Raw genomic sequence first — 10,011 nt, 5'->3', positions numbered from 1 at the left:
TGGGGTTTTGTTAGGCTACACCATTTGTGGTGTAGACCTTTAAAATACTCAACAGTTTTAGACATTTAGATACTTTATTTTATAGTATATTAACTTTTGTCTAAAGATATTTTACTTATTTTATAGTATATTAACTTTTTATCTAAAGATATTTTAAGCAAAGAGTCAAAGGTAAATTAGAAATTTTTAATAAAAACAAAAGCATTTATTAACAATAATGGACAATTGCATCATCGATATGGTGTGTGACATCACTCACAATATACATTAATTGTTTTTAATTATTAATAGAATGTCATTACTTTTTTATAAAAATATCCATTCTATCATTCTAAATGATAAAAAAATGCTTCTATTTGAAACTTTTTGTATTACAATTCAAAAGTATTTTAGTATAAAAAACTGTTGAGCACTTTAAATGATGTCGCTTAACAAAACCTTTTTTTTTTTTTTCAAAACAGCATTCACAATAGTCGTATTATTATAAAGCTCTAACACGGTACTTAACGACTATCCCATTTTATACAACATTTAAAATGATGTGATAACTCAAAGTATTTTAAATATAAAAAGTGAAAAAAAAAAAGGTGTGAACAAGGCTTATGAAAGTTGAGGTTTTTTTTTTTAATTGGTAAAAAGTTAAGATATATTTATGATAATTTCTCAAAAATAAAAAATAATTCATATACTATTATATATATTATATATTTATACAGGGTCAACCTAAACCCAAGCTCGGACCCCACCCGACCCGTCCCAACCTAATAGTTGTCCATACCAGACTTGGGTCTGGGCCCAAACCCAACCTAGTTTGGGTCCAAGCATTTGTACCCAACCCCTGCCCACTAGGTTCCAAAACATATACCCAGATCCCGTTAGGGTCGACCCGACCCAATTGCCACTCCTATTATAAAGTTGGAAAACCTTTCAATTAATGATCTCGACCTCGATATATATATATATATATATATATATAAAGAAAAGAAAAGAAAGGAAACTCAATTTTAAAAATATTGTATTTTGTAATAAGTTATCTGAATCGTTTATTTTCAAAATTTTCAAATGTTTATAGATGGATTCAATCTGCGCCGCTTTAAAAAATATAAATTTTATAAATAGGATTGAGCATCGAGTTTCAAGCTATTACACAGTTTCCTGTACTAGAGTTTGCCTTCCCACAAAATTTAAAGAGACACCTTACTTGTATAGTATGAGGTGGCACCTTATCCAAAAAGTCACCCTTTTGAAACCTTCTTATTCAAGCTGAAAGAAGAGTCATACAAGCCGGCAGGTAAATGGACTCGTTGCTTCTAGAATGCCATTATTGCCATAAACACTATGTAAATTATCCCAAATGCCTTCCCCCGCCCGCCCCAATTGTCAAAACTCAAAAGTTTCGTTTCAATGGGATTTAGTTTTTTGCGAGCCTGTATACATGCTCCCGCGGGAATATATGTGCAAATATTCCTTCAGTCAAAAGGCCTATTTGGGAGATTTATTTATTTTTGTCAAAAATTTTGGAAACCACTCAGGAATCAATAGACACTATTATCAAAAGACAAACTTTAAATTTTGAGTTTTTTGATAAATAGATCTCGCCCTTCAAATATATTTGGTCTCTATTTAATCTGGAGACATTATTATTTTTGTAACACAGTTCAAGTCAGAAATTTTTTATTTGTTTATGGGTTGAAGAGTTCAGCCAATAATTCATGAAAATTTGTGAAAAAGAAAAATTTTAATATCAAAATAAACTTCTTTTTTGTGCTTTGGGATTATAGATTTGTGAAGTATTAGGACTAAAGTTCATCTTTAAAATAGATTTTTGAAGGAGACTGCATTTGAATAGTGTGTACCTCATTTTTAGACAAAGCAAAAGGTTTACATGAGTTACTAATTAAAGCGGTCATCTTCCTAAAATTTATTTTAGAGACGAAATTAGGATTTGAAAACACATTCTAAGGTGCATTTCTACTTCAGAATAATTTTGCAGCTAGAAGAATAATGCATATGTGATGAGTTGCAATAAGTTAAAATGAGAATCCAAAAGAAAATTGAAAAAGCTCGAATTCTTAAGTTCAAGATCCATGACATGTTATATTATGAAGGTGGTTGACCAGATTATTAACTTGTCAAATTTTAAATCTAAAATCTATCTCTAAAATAGATTTTTGATAGAGACTGCGATTGAATAGGTTTAGAAGTATTATCATTGGAGAAAGTTTATAGGTTGCAACCTTATAGCATAGATGTAAGGTGCGTCTTAAAAGTCCAATAGAAAAGAGTGTTTGGAAGATAGAAAACCTTATGATTGATTGTCTCGACCTCAAGATGTATATAAAGAAAAATAATAAAATAGTGTTTCGAAGATAGAAAAATAATATATCTTGTAACAAATTATCTTGGCCATCTATTTTTAAGATTTTTAAGTATTTATAGATCTGCTCGATCTATATCTTTTTTAATGTTACTTTTCATAATTAGAGTTGAACATGAATTTTGAAGCTATCGTGAGATTTCTGAAACCAAAACTATATATTTCGGCAAAATTTAAAGGTCCACTTAGGAAATAGGCTGGGTCGTGGTGGTAGCACCCCCATACCTAGTTACCAGGTTGTGATTTCCAATCCTATTGACGCCACCCACTGACACTTTCAAAAAATCTAACTCCCTAATCTATATGAAAAAACAGATAGGATCAATTTTCCCCACTGAATTACCAAAAAAAAAAAAACATTATCACCTTATACAAAACTCACCCATTATTATTTGGTCTTACAAGATTTCCCTCTCCGCATGGTACTCCAACAAAGAAAACGAAAGCCAAATGTCAATTTGGAGGAGTCTTTGTCTAATAACAAATGCCTTACCTAATACAATGAGGTTATGTAGATTTGTCCCATCCATGAATCCTCAAATCATTTGTTTTAAGCTAAAATCTAGAATTTGAACTTGACCAAATCTATTTTGATTTATGCTTTTCAAACAATAAACAAACCAATAGATAGAGGTCAAGGTTTTCCTGGCTTGTGCATCTTGAAGTTTTAGATAGCCTTTGAATCTTTCTTTATTTTCTTTTGGAAAAAGTTTATATAAAGACGCAACCTTTTTTTTTTTAGTAATATTTTAATATTTTATTGAAATGCTAAAAGTAAATTACATCAGAAAAAACAATAATAGAATCAAAGCCAATACCCCTTTTAGCCAAACATCAACAACCCCATTAGCCTCTCAAAATATATGGGAGAAAGAAATAGATAAAGAAGCAAAGATATACAAAATTTGTAGGATACAACCTTATACTGTAAAACTACAAGTGCACCTCAAAAATCCATCAGAAAAAGTAGTTTTAATGTTGAAAAACCCTTTGATTGATCATCTCAACATCGAGATGTATGACCATGAAAAATAAAAAGATTTTAAGTCTTAGAAATAGTGCATTTTACAACATATTATCTACACCGTCCATTTTCAAGATTTTCATACGTTTATAGATCTACTTGATTCTAGCCATTTTTGAAATTTAAAATTTTATAATTAGGTATAAAAATAGATTTTGAGATAATCCTAAGAACATTTTACATCAAAATTATATACCATAATAAAATTTGAAGGCGGACCTTACCTCTACAGCTATGGATGCATCTGTATGCCAACTGCACCATTTTCTTTTTTATATTGCCCAAACTTTCTATACCCTGGTTGCATTCTCAACCAACATCTCTCTCTAGAGAGACCCTTCTCTTTGAGAGAGAAAAGAGAGACCCTTTTCTCTCTCCTCTCTAGAGAGAAAGGATATATCTTTAGAATGGGAGAGAGATTTCTAGAGAGAGAGAGAGAGAGAGAAGGGTCAAGGGACTTGCTTAGTTCCTACTTACCAACCAAAAATCTGTTATTTTAGAAGAAAATTTCTTGTTAGTTGGCCCGTGCCGGCCCGATCACGATTATGAGTTGATTCTTCTGAGGCCGAACTCATACCAAATCACAATATAGTTTCGCTTCCACTTAAAGCTCTGAAGAAAAAAGTGAAATGAAGTAGGCATTTCAACCAAAAAAACAAGAAAAAAAGAAAGAAGAAAAACAAATTGTTGAGAAATAAGTTCATTGGAGTTAAGTGGAAGGCTTCTCTTAATGACTTGTATTGCAGGCAAAGGAAAATTGTTGATTTTGGTTTGTATTTCAAGCGTGGGCCACCTCCTCTTGTTCCCACCTTCACACGGAATTACTAATGGACTCAAATTATGGCTCACTCTCTCTCTCTCTCTCTCTAACATCTCATTCAATATAACAAGAAAATTTTTTATATAAAGTTGCAACCTTATACTGTTGAAGTAAGGTATACTTCAAAAATCCCACAATGGAGAGTGTTCTAGCCTCTAATTGATCATCTCGACCTTGAGATAAACGGACATGAAGAAAAAAAAGAATTTCAAGTCAAAAAAATAGTGCATTTTATGACATCTGGACCGTCTATTTCCACGAGTTTTAATTGTTTCTTGATCTGCTTGTCTGTATCATTTTTAACATTTTAAATTTTATAATTGAGAATAAAAAGAGATTTTAAAGCCGTCATAAGATTTTGGACGCCGAAATGACATCTCTAAGTAAATTTTGTAAGTGTACCTTAATTCTACGGGGAGGCAACCTTATACAAACCTCGCCCCTATAGTAAGTAACGAAGTCGGAGAAATGGGGCAGAGTACGAAAGGTTTTCTTTGGTGTACTTTTCAGATTTTGCAATAATTGAAATCGACCCGGTTCAGACTCAACCATCGACCAAAGAATTGTTGAATGTGAGAATTGATGTTCTCTCACCATTAGAGATGTTGACCCTCTCTCTCTCCATCCAAACAAGGTAAACTAGCAAACCTTCCTGGGTGGAGCATGACTCTCGTGTCAGACACCTAACACACCTTCCTACCTTCCTCACCCTCTATAACTGTATATGACGTAAAAGGTCGTCTATAACTGTATATAACGTAAAAAGTCGGGTGCATTTTAAATTCAAAATATCTAACCCTATATAACATAAAAAGTCAAGTATATTTCAAGAAATATGTAACTTTGCATGATGTAAAAGGTTGGTGTATTTGTCCTAAGCATGACCTTAAACTGTGAAGATCCGTCCTGAAATGATGCTGAATTGCAAAGTTCCCACCTGGGCATATGACAAACTGCGAAGATCCATCTTCGATAGACATTAAACTACGAAGGTTTGTCCTGGGCATGGCGTTAAACTGCGAAGATCCGTCTTTGGCATGACGGTAAACTATGATGTTTTGTCTTAGGCGAGACATTAAACTGTAAATATCCATCCTGGACATGACACTAAACTGAGAACATGTCCATTTACACATGACGTAAAACTATGCAGAGGGCTCCATGGTTGTATGAGCTTGTTATTGGTTAACACTGTTTTAAAAAAATTTCCCTTTCAAATTCTGTTTTGTGGCTCCAAAAAGTATATTTTCTTTGTTAAAATCATACTCACGGTACTGATTCTGTTTTAAAAACTCCTCTTTATTATAAACAATTTTATTTTTTTTTTTTTAACTTAAAAAGTCTTGAAGAATGAGCTAAAATTCTTTAGGAAAACCTTCCCAAACAAAAGAAGCCTTTCCCAAACAAAACCTCGGAAAAAGGGGAAAAGGGATTAAGGAGAAGTAGCCAAATTCAAAATTTTAAAAAATTCAAAATTTTGAAATTAAAAGCCTAAGATCAAGTGGTATGGCTAGAAAATTCAATTAAAAATCCTAGATGAGCAAAGAAACATCTTAAAAAAACCTCATGTATTTTATAAATATCCATAAACCTGTAAGCCAGAACCATAGGGACGACGCTGGTCTACTCCACCCTAACCTATGGTTCTAACGATTTGACCCAATCAAAAGCTTTGGAAGCCTAATCCGAATAGGTTTAAAGTTCTAAAAATAATCCTAGGAGTTATAATCATAATTGACCTTGATTCCAACCAAGGGCCTATACAAACCCTCTAGCCTTCCATAATTCGTACCCTAAAATCCATAGAAATCTTAGGAAAATCTTTACAAATCAGTGAGAAAGACGTTCGGCTAGAAGCGATAGGAAACCCTAGAGAACCGTAGGTCATCTATTCCTATGCCAATTCTCTATAACCCCTATTTCTATACAATTTTAAAACCATAATTCACAGGCTCAGGAAGATAAAGCCCTAAGTAAACTCAAAATCCAAGAATAACATGCCCAAGTTCAATTCTTCAAGAAAAAAAAGGAGAGCATGGTAAATCGACCTGCGCTCTAATACCGGTACAACTCCTGATTCCAATTGTCCTGAGCCAACTGGCATGGGTTCATGTAAGGTTCCATTCTTTTTTTAAATTTTCAGTTTTCTTTTTTTCTTTTGGATTTTAAGCCGGCTCTAAAGGCCGTTCTTAGAAAGGGAAAAACTCGTAACGACTCATTGGTTGATGAAATACTATAAGTCCAACGGTCTAGATTGAATATCGGTCGATCCAATGATCACGGTTGTATTTTATAATTGAATTTTAATCTTTTTTCACAAACCAAATCACTTTAAATTTGGAGAGCCTATTTTAAACAAATAGTGGAATCTAATAAAAATATCAAAAAAATAATTTGTATAAAATAAATTGACTAAAATACCCCTGAAAGTTTCAGGGATATTTTAATCAATTGATTTCATGCAAATTATTATTTTAATATTTTTATTATGTACGCTTTGATGCGCAGAGTTGATGCTCTAAATTTCATATTATTTGAATATATATATATATATATATATATATATATATAGACTTTTTCTATATATGTGGAAGATATTACAAAACTCCTATAAGTGAAAATAAACAGTGATTTCGTCTATCCTGATCACCGTTCAAAGTTCATAGTACGGTCACGATTGTCTAGTAGTGTTTTATTTTTTATTTTTTATTTTTCAAATAAAAATTAGAATAACCTGAAATTTGGAGCATGTATTCATAAAAAATAAGCGAATCTACGAAAAATATCAAAAAAATATTTTACATGAAAACAATTGATCAAAATACCCTCGAAATGTTTCGGGGGTATTTGGATCATTTTTTTCTCAAATTGTTTTTTACATATTTTTATTAGGTAAATTTCAAGTCATTCTGATTAGTAGAAAAAAAATGAAAAATAAAACACTACCAAACAATACTGACAGTGTGATAAATTTTAGACAGTGATGAGAGTAGGCGAAATCACTGTTCATTTTCGCCTATAGGCGTTGGGAAGAGTTTTCCTCTCTCTCTCTCTCTCTCTCACTCTATATATATATATATATATATATATAAATTGCTAGGGTCAGTCAACCAGCTAATGGAATAATATAAGCCCAACAACCCAAATTGAATCTAATAATATAATTTTAATATTTAGGGAAAGTCTTAAAAATGCCTATAGGAGAAGTACTGCAATGTTTCGCCCCCGTCACAGGCATGTTATGTCAGCGACGGTTTTTCCTAAAAACCGCCATGGACCTACGGGAGCCCGTGGCGGTCCCCCCATATTTTTTGAATCAAATTTGCATAAAAAAAAATCCCATCACGGACTTGCTATATCCGTGACAGACCGTCACGAACATGCTAAGTCCGTGACGGTATTTAATCTGCGCCGAGCCTATGGGCGAAAATACTGTTCATTTTCATCTATAGGCATTTTGGAATCTCTTCCATATATATATATATATATATATATATATATATATATATATATATATGAAAAAAATTTGGGATTAGCCCACTAGCTTATGTGAACATATGAGCCCAACGGCTCAGATTGAATCTGGGCGAATGTTTAGTAGTATTTGAATTTTAATTTTTTTTTCTACAAATTCAAATCACTTGAAATTTTAAAAGTGTGTTCATAAAAAATATTATAATATTTGAAAAATATCAAAAAATATTTCACATGAAATAAATTGACCAAAATACCCCTGAAATGTTTCAAGGGGTATTTTGGTTATTTTTTTCACGAATATTTTTTTTATATTTTTATTAGTTGTGTCTTGATGAGAAAAACACATGACTAAAATTTCAAGTGATTAGTATTTATCGAAAAAAAATTAAAATTCAAACACGAAATAAGGTCGTGACCATCAGATCGGTTGAGATTCAATCTGGGCAGTTGGGCTCATATGTTCAAATGAGCTAGTGGGCTAATCCCATCGTGATTAGTATTTGTCAAAAAAAAATTAAACTTCAAACACGAAATAAGGTCGTGACCATCAGATCGGTCACGATTTAATCTGGACTGTTGGGCTCATATGTTCATATGAGCTAGTGGGCTAATCCCATCTTTTTCCAGATATATATATATATATATATATATATATATATATATATATATATATATATATATATATATATATATATATATATATATATTCTTTTCTATATATTATTTCAAAAAAAATTATGTTCCTATTGAAGCATATTAACCATTTACTTTCAAGGGTCAAACTCAAATTTAAGAATATTTTTGTGATCCCAAATTTGTTGAATCTAATCACTTCAACCTATTGACTAACCCTAGAAAAAACGAAAAAAAAAAAAAAAAAAAAATCAATTGGCACCTCATATGTGCCCAAAAAAATTAATGTCAAGTGATAAAGGTTCCCCAATTAGTTTAAGACTCAGCCATCCTCTCTCTCATGGGACAAGCTGGGGTTTAAACATGCATTCAAGGGTTTAAAACAAAAGTGCGGTTTGTATGGGGCCTATGCTCAAAACAATCAAATTAGAGCCTACCTTCGTGTGTGAAGAAATGCGATTTTAATATTAGAAATTTTTGTGATAGCCTTAAAATACATTTTTATACTTATTTATAAAGTTTAAAGTTTAAAAAATAATGTAGATCGACATATCTATGAAAACTTGAAAATATTGAAAATTGACGGTCCAAAAAGTACACTATAAACTTCACTATTTCCAAATCTTGAAATCTATTTTTTTCTTATGTCCATGCATCTTGATGTCGAGATGATCAAGTTGAAGATATTTGAGCATCAAAACAACATCTTCTAGTTTGAGTTAGGATCAAATTTGATTGTTTAGAGCCTCGGCTATATATAAACTTTTCCCTTAAAACAATGTTTTAAACTTAGAATTAGATTTTGGATCCTACCCCTTGTACCAATCCAAATTGGCTGAATTGGGCAACCCCGGATCGGCAATCGAATAGAATGATGAAAGAAAATACACGAAAATAACGGAAAACGGTAGTGTAGAGTTCATGATCAAAGTTTTTAGAATTTAAATCATCAAAAGATCGCTACTTTTCATACAAACATGTCTCATAAATCGCAAGTTTGGGAGGTTAGGGTTGACTCCCAGTTTAGAAAAGAATCTAGATTCAACGAATCGAGAATCAGCCCAATACCCTCAAAATCTATTTAGATTGGTTTCAACCAGTGTTTGATTACTCGAGTAAGCCAGCTCGGATTTGCTTGAGTAACTCAGATTCGCCACCTGGTTAGCCCGAGCACTTATGAGTTGGGGATCTTAAAAAATTCAAAAAAATTATAAAAAATTCAAAAAATAGTAAATTTATTTGTAATATGATTTTTTATATTTTTTATCATTTTAGCAAATATTGAAAAGTATTTTAGCCATGAATACTTATTTTCACATTCTCCTTCTTTGCAGATTATTTCTAAAATACCCCCGCCACAAATTGATTATTTCAAAATCAATTTTTTCACTACTTTTTTAATGTCACTTAGATGTGTTTTTTTTTAATTTTACTTCAAACATATTTTTCCTCTTTTTTTTTTAATTTTTTTTTTTCAAACAGATCTTCCGACTTAAGCCGAATAACTCAGACTCGGCCTAAGTTACTCAAATCGGGCATGGGCCGACACCCTTTTGAAAATTGGTTTCAACGACATGCTCCATGACGCAATTCCTGGCCTTGTCTTGTTGCTCAACTCATTACCACTGTGTAAAACTTGGTTGGTCGCCTACTACCTTATCAAGTTACCTACTACCTCAT

Source organism: Amborella trichopoda, chromosome 8 (genome assembly GCF_054954075.1).
Source record: "Amborella trichopoda isolate Santa Cruz 75 chromosome 8, AtrichopodaSantaCruz75HAP2 v2.0, whole genome shotgun sequence".
Taxonomy (NCBI): Eukaryota; Viridiplantae; Streptophyta; class Magnoliopsida; order Amborellales; family Amborellaceae; genus Amborella; species Amborella trichopoda.
This window is presented reverse-complemented; position numbering follows the sequence as displayed.